Source organism: Falco naumanni, chromosome 4 (genome assembly GCF_017639655.2).
Source record: "Falco naumanni isolate bFalNau1 chromosome 4, bFalNau1.pat, whole genome shotgun sequence".
NCBI classification, from domain to species: domain Eukaryota; kingdom Metazoa; phylum Chordata; class Aves; order Falconiformes; family Falconidae; genus Falco; species Falco naumanni.
This window is the reverse complement of record NC_054057.1, coordinates 58,442,031-58,449,896: the sequence shown is the minus strand read 5'-3', so window position 1 is coordinate 58,449,896 and position 7,866 is coordinate 58,442,031.

Genomic DNA, 7,866 nt, shown 5'->3' with positions numbered 1-7,866 from the left:
GAGTTTCAGCTGCCTTACAAATACTTAATATTTTTATATTACTTGAAAAATCTTATAAAACCATAATGACTGGTGCTGTCATCACAAGCTCATGCCAGCAGAGGCTGTGTTACTGTACTCAGACACATCCCCTCTCCTTTCCCTCTCAAAGAGATTCCAGATTAAAGAAAAATATTTGGCTGAGCATCCATCAGGTTTCCTGTAATGTATCAGTGCTATTGAAGTTAAAAGTCTTTAGGCTATCCTACAAATGCTCTACAAATCATGCACCCTCCAGCCGTTTTAAGCAGTGTTTGAAAAAGAATCATAACAGTCCTGTTTCAAATGAGCAATACCTCACATTTCATGGAGATGCACTTTTTTGGTCCATATATTAGAAAAATATGTTGCCTGTGAGTAAACTTTTGGTGTGCACATTAGAATTTTCCATTTCAGCCACCACATCTTAACCATTATATGTGTTTATTCAGTGTTGTTGAAGTCATGCCTATAAAAACCACAGAAGGCTTTACTTACCACTTTTCAATGTAGAAGAGCACAGACCCCTATGTAAGACATTTGAAAAGGCTTTCATTTTTCAGGGAGAGTGAGCATTCGTACGGAGGGATCTCATGCTGAAATCCACCACGCAAGGATTCTGATGACCGTGGGTCATTTTGGAAAACCTGGCTTTTCTGTATTTTCAGCCTAATTCTGCCGATCTGTAGCACAGACATTCCATTAAAATGAGTTCCTTCCTACTGTCGCTGTTCTGTGCAAATTTCCAGCTGTTTGTGGTTAAGGAGAAGGACATGTCTAAAAGAAAGTAATGATCTTATGGGCCTTATTTTCCCTTAAAAATGATTTTTTTTTTTTCATTTAAAAAAAGCTTTCTCAATAACGTACAGAACTTTGAGCTCCTTAGTTTTACCATAAAAGCACATCTGAAGGATCAGTATTCCACAGGCACAAAGTTATCACTTCCCACCAGTTGTACCCAAGTTTTGAGTACCACCACCCCTGCAAGCCCCCTTCCCACACTTCTCCTGAGCAGAGACAAACATTTGATAGATCAGTAATTACTGCATCTCTCCACTCATCACTTCCATGACCAATGCATTCCCTATTGCATGCAGCTCCTTTGTCAGGTTGCTAGTGCTGGCAGCTTGCCTTTAGGACTGCAGTCCTGCAGGGGAGATATTGAATATGCAGCAGGGGAGACATGCTCTCCCCAAAGGAGAAAGTCTGACATCTTCACAACTCTCTCAAGGATTCTTTTGCTGCTTTTTGTGGAACGGTTTTAGCTTGTGCTACTAACTCATGTAGTTTGTAAGACACCGGCTGATTTCACAACAGCTTGTTGCCTCCTCCCAGCCCTGCCACCGCTGTTTCTGCACTCTTCTCCCTACACACAGAACAGCATCCCAAAACTTATTTAAAACTCTCCGGGGTTTTTCTGCCAGTTTCTCTCTTTCTGCAAGATCCCCTCCATTATTGCAGCTACAAGGATGTTTACTCAGAGATTAATCTTGCACAGTTGAAATGTGGCTATTTATTTTATTTTATTTAAACCATTTTTGAAAATGTCTGTGGTAAATTGCATTGTTTTGACCTAGTTAATCCAATTTGGTTGCTGGAGGTTATGATAAACTGAATAAAACCCAAATAAACTATCAAAGTTTGATGGCCTCACTGAACAGAGTAGTTGGATTTCCCCAGGCAATAAGAACAAGGGTGTAGTTATTTTTAGACCACCTTTGTCTTCTCTTCATAGCCTTGAGAACACAAGGGCTCATATACACCTGATTTGCCTTAAGCAAGACTCAGCTTCATACCTCCTTTTACCTTCCCCACCATGCCACTGCACTTACATGTCAACAGGTGAGAGTAAATTCCCTCTCCCACCAATGTGCACAGCTGGACACTGACTCCTCGAGCACAAGGTGCCGGGTGGTGGTAGTAAGGCTAGATCGCACCCATGGTATAAACCAGTAACCAGCACAATATTATCTGAAATTTATGAAGAACATTTCCACGGCAATTAACAATATCTAATGATGGTGGAAAGCTGGACGAAACATTAATACTATACATGAATATTTCACAATTTTACCATTTACCTAAAAAAGTAGCAATAACTTATTATAGTGATATTAAAATAAAGAATAAATAAAACCAAACCATGTGGAGCTTCCAAAGTTAAAAGTAAACAATTCGAGTTAAAAAGTCAAGGTTTCTGAGATGACATTGCTACAGCTTCATATTTCCCAAAGATCATGCCCAGAAAAAGGTATTAGTGTTCAGCATTGAGAAAAGGGCTAGAGTCAGCATTTTTTCTTGAACTTGTTAATCCCATCAGCAGGGTCAAAATGGAAAACTGAGTCAGGACTGCTTCTGTGGTCTGCCAAGGTCAGACCCACGAGCACACCATGATAGAGTTTGTAATACTGAAGGCAAACCTGCTGTGGAATAAAGGGAAATTTCAGCCTCTAGCGTTGTCTACCAGAGACTTTTATTGCCATGATAATTCTTTAAAACTATTGAAATTTAGAGGAAAGGTGTGGGAGGGGATGGGGGGAGGAAGGCTGGGTCTAAGTCGTTTAACCACAGCTCCAAGAATAGGCAATTTTGTTGTGCAGACGTGACAGATAAATGTTTAGTTTCTGAGGAAAAAGGGAATGTTTGAAACAGGGCAACTTTAGACAATCCAGAGCTTCAAAAAGTTTTATAAATGGGGCCTTGAATTAGCATTTAAATATTGAAGATCAAAAATACGCAGAGTCATAATTATGTAGTGGAATTAGTTTTTCTTTGCAAAGCAGTATAAAAGGGTGATCATTTCACTCACACCGTGTATGAAACGAGCAGATGGATTTTAATTAAAGCTGTTTAAACATAGCGCAAAACATAGAGCATTAACTCTTGATCACATTAAATTAAATAGAATCTGTTTAAGCACTTGCATACTAGGGTTTTGCACCAGTGTGCCTGATTGATTTTTTTTCCACTGGGATAAATTTTCCAGCTTGGCAGTAGGGTTATGGCACAGTTACTTGACCACAGTGCTAGCTTCAGCACTTCTTTCCTTTCCCCTTTCAACTTTCTTTGGGCTGCCTACTCCCTGCCAGAGCTATTTGTGGGCATAGCAGGGAACTGGAGCAGGGAGCTCATCCAGACTAGAAATAAACATCCCCCCCCCCCCCCCCCCCCCCAGGAGAATCAGTTTCCCAGTCCACCTCACCGTGTCTCGTAAATGCTGTCAGTGTAATGGAGAAGGCAGCCCCTGGTAGAGGAGCCGGGGCCAGTTTTAGGAGAGGGCAGGCGCCACTGAAACAAACCTGAAACCATGTCTTGCGGCTACCTAGGGAACATCAGGTGATGTTTTCAGACACACATCTTGTCATTTGAGTGCTGTATTTAAAACTTTGCTTAAGAGGAAAAAAACCGAAAGTTTTTGCATGGAGAAGTAGGAAGACATAAATCCATACATGCAATCACTACGAATTATGGAAATGGGTTGCTTAGCATTTATTTTTTTTTAATGGCAGCATGTTACTGAAAAACTATAGATTGAAGTGGATTCTCACGCACACTTATTGCTTTCAACTTTGGTATGGTCAAAGGTTTAATCAATGATATTTGACTTGATTTTCTTATTTACAGGTAAAAAGGCTTCCCTTCCATTTGCTTGTTAGAAGCTGAGGCTGCAATTCAGTAGTAGGGCTGTTAGTATACATAGAGTAATGTAACAAGAACTTTTTTATTCTGCCACCTAGTCTCCAAAAGTCCTTATTGATACACATTTCATAGAAGTTATGTATCAGACATTTCTACAATCACCCAGAGCTGGAAAAAACCACTTCTGTATCTTTTAATAGGCCAACAGAAATTGTGGAGGGTGGTGGTTTTCTATTTCAGAGAAAAAGCAAAATGGAAAGAAAAACAACAATAACAACAAAAAAACCCCAACCCACCACCAAACACCCCCAAACCAAACCAAAAGAACAAACAAAAACCCAGTTGAACATAAAATGAAAATACTTTTTTTAAAATAATAGAAAAAAACATAAACATAAACTGAACCTTTGGATCTTCTTTTAATGATGTTAGAAAATTAACACGTTGTTCAGCTTTAATAGGCTTATTTTGGATTTCAAGGTAGGAACACTGTTCTCCTCTGAAACAGCTTTGAATGATCATTTGACTTACCAGTCCATTGGTTAACTATTGTCTAATGTTCACTATTGGTGGTCCATCATATCACAAAAAATACCAAAAAAAATAATTTAAATTTAAATAAAAATTAATTTTAAATAAGAAAGCCAATAAAAATGTGCTTTGAAGCATATCCATGTATCTTATAATTTCTGCAGAAGAACAGAAGAGAATTTCCAGATTTCTGGTACAGGCCATGAATATATTGAATTGTTTACCAGTTTCTCTTCATTTCTGTTATTTGGGCTTGACACCAGTAGATGAATATAACAAACACTCATTTCCAAGGCTAGTTGTCATCTGGAAGCAGTATAAAGGGTTCTGAAACTTTTCAGTTGAGGAAATTTTATTTCCCTTTTAAGTGAAATGTTGTCTCAGCCAGATAGAACATCAGTTTCTAACACAAAATATATTGATTACTTTTCCCAGCTCTACAGAAATGTGATTACTGTGTGGTCCAAACAGCACTCTCTTTGGGTTCTCATTTAATCAGTTGGTCATCAAGACCTTGCAAGATCTAAAAATGGTCTTTACATTCATCATCTGTCATTATCTGCTAGTCGTACTCCACCAGTGCCTTACATCAGAGAAGGAATGTAATCCACTTCCTACATTAATAATTTTAGGATATAGTATAACAGAAACAGCTACAAAAAGCAACACTGGGCTGGAAAAACTCAAGCACACAAATACAAACTATGAGGCTGCTGTTTAAAGAGGAGGCCTTCAGGAAAGCATCTTAGGGTCAAGGTGGTTAACAAGGTGGATAAATTATGTCAGTGATGTTACAGTACTGCAGAAAGGCAAAATTATTTGGTGTATAAACAAAGGTATTACTTATTTCTTACTTGAAGCAATACTTCATGATGGTAAGCAGTCAAATTGCCAGAGCAATTTGACTGGTCTGTGATGAAGACTATTTTTGAAGTGTTTTTCAAGAAAGCTTTAGATCTGCTGGAAATACTCTAAAGGAAAGCAGAGGGGCTTTGGAGAGGCCAGGAAACAGCACTGTAAGGGGAATGGTCAGAAGGAAAGCAATGGTTTTGCCAGAAGAGGTGAAGGGGGTACATGACATGTCTTATATTATAAAAAGACCTTTGGAAAAGAGTCAGGAATAATTTTTCCCATGTCAGAGAGGACAAAAAGACTCTGGCTGAAGATGCTAGAGGGAAATTGTCCATGGGATGTCAGGGAAAATCTTTCTGGCAGTTAAGACTGGAAAAGCCTTTGATAAATCAAATGAAGAAAATGTGGATTCTCCATCTTTGGAGGGTTTCTGAAAAAGATCAGACAAACATCCATGGGAGTGATGACTGAGACTGCCTTGGGGCTGGACAGTGGATTAGTTGATGTCTTGAAGTCTCTTCAAGTCCTGTTCCCCTGTACTTTGGTGGATTTCCAGCAGTCACAGGAGATTGATCCTTGAAGTGCACTGCCAACAGAGCTGTCTTCAAGGGTGGGCAAAGTAAATGGCCTTTGAAACAAATGAGAATTTGAGGGGAAAAGCAAAGTTTATAAAAATGTGCTATTTTCTTTTCCATACCACTAATTAATTTTCTGGTCACACTGGGAAGAACAATGGGCTTAATTCTTCTACTTCCTGCCCCCTTTTATTATTTTTTGAGAATTTCAAAAGCTAATGGGAGAAAAAAGCAAATTTCTTCCTATATTTTTCTTCTAGAAAACAGATTAAAAGCTGCCACTACCTCCCATGCCTTTGCAATGAACTTCAGTATGATCTTCACTGTGCAAATGTTACAAACCTTGTAAAATTACAACATGTCTTCACTGAAGAGAGGAATAAGAGCAAGGTATAAACATGGTACTACTCTTCTAAATCAATGGAATAGTTCCTGGCAAAAAAAAAGTGGTAGTCAGGGGGAACAAGAATCTCAATTATGCTCTTGGTAAGGAGCAAATCCATGGGTACTTGATACAGAATAATCTGAAAAGCAGCATCCTGTTCTTAACTGTTCCCTCTCCCAGAGCTGTTCTCTCATATGGATTCATCTAATCTCTGGTTTAGTGAACGTGGATAAGAGAACATTGGTTGGAAAGGTTCAGTGGCACAATATTGCTCATGGACACAGAAGATGGTGATGTCCTTGGGGGAATTCTGATTTTAGCCACGATAACATGACTTATGAGGAGCAGCTGAAGGAGCTGAGGTTGCTTACTCTGGAGTAAATGAGGCTTAGGGAGGACCTTATCACCCTCCGCAACTGCCTGAAAGGAGGTTGTAGGCAGGTGGGAGCTGGTCTCTTCCTCCAGATAACAAGCAGCAGGACAAGAAGAAACAGCCTCAAGTTCCACAAGGCGAGGTTTAGATTGGATGTTAGGAAAAACTTCTTCACTGAAAAGGTGGTCAAGCACCGGAACAGGCTGCCCAGGGAGGCGGCAAAATCTCCATTCCTGGAAGTGTTTAAAAAACAGGTGTAGATGCAGTGCTTATGGACATGGTTTAGTGGTGGGTTTGGCAGTGCTGGGTGAATGGTTGGACCTGATGATCTCAAAGGTCTTTTCCAACCTAAATAATTCTTGTGGATGCTCAGGTTGATGTACTGACTGAGCTTGCTCCTAAACCCTTACACAGTGGACTCAGGTGGCTATCAAAAACATCTGTGCCTCTGTTCTCCCTTTTAATGGTGAGAATAAAAGTGAACATGAAACGTGTAGAGGAGACATAATGTCACACTGTGACGAAGATATTTTTGTGTTAATGTATGTGGTTTATTGATTCTTTATATACATTATTAATAGAAAATATGGAAAATAAGAAGACCATTTCCCATAGATTTGAGGTAGATTTAGGAAAAATGCAATTAGGTTAGGCTTTTTGGTCTAATGTTAATATCAAGTAATGGCAGAAAAGCATGCAACAAAAGATGTCCTGGGTATTGAATGCTAAACCCTAATAAAGAATAAGACAATTATTAGTACAATTACATATAATACAGATAATCACATGTAGCAACAGAATGTTAATAAACTAAAAAGCCCAGCAATAACAGTTATTAGTTACCTTTATATTTTCATTGAAGAAATGAAAATATATGTTAGCAGTAAGGTATTATTTTCCTAACTATGCTCTAATAAACTGCTGCTTTCCTCATCAGACACTAAGCAAAAGTCACTGATGAAGAAAGATTTGCATTTCATTAAGCATGTGGATAGTTAGTTCGTTAGCCGACACTAATCGCTATTAAAGTTAGTTATTACTCTTGTCCAGGAAGAAGTTTGGGCAATTAAAGCCACATTGAAATGTATAACCTAAAGTATAACCCACTCTTTTGCAAAATTATGTTTATTTCTTTCAAGCCATTGCATAGCCTATTTTTACCTTGGGAAGGTCACGAACTGTTCTTTTGATTGTATTGTTGACCACAGGTGGAGACAATAAGTAAAGCCCTGATCAGCCTAATCATGGGAGAAGCTGAGCAAAAAGCAGACCAAATACCAACATCTGGGAGGCTTTTTTTTTGGTCTTATATATTTACCCCCCTGACAGGTGGAGAACCTGAGTACTATGCATACAAAAAGGGATTTAGTTAACCATGGCTGCTAGGAAAGGCATGATGCTATGGTTCTGTTTTACTCTGTGTGTTGCCCATTAACAAATCTTATTGTGAATGCACAGAGTTCTGCTGTCTCATGATCTGCAACGAACTGCAG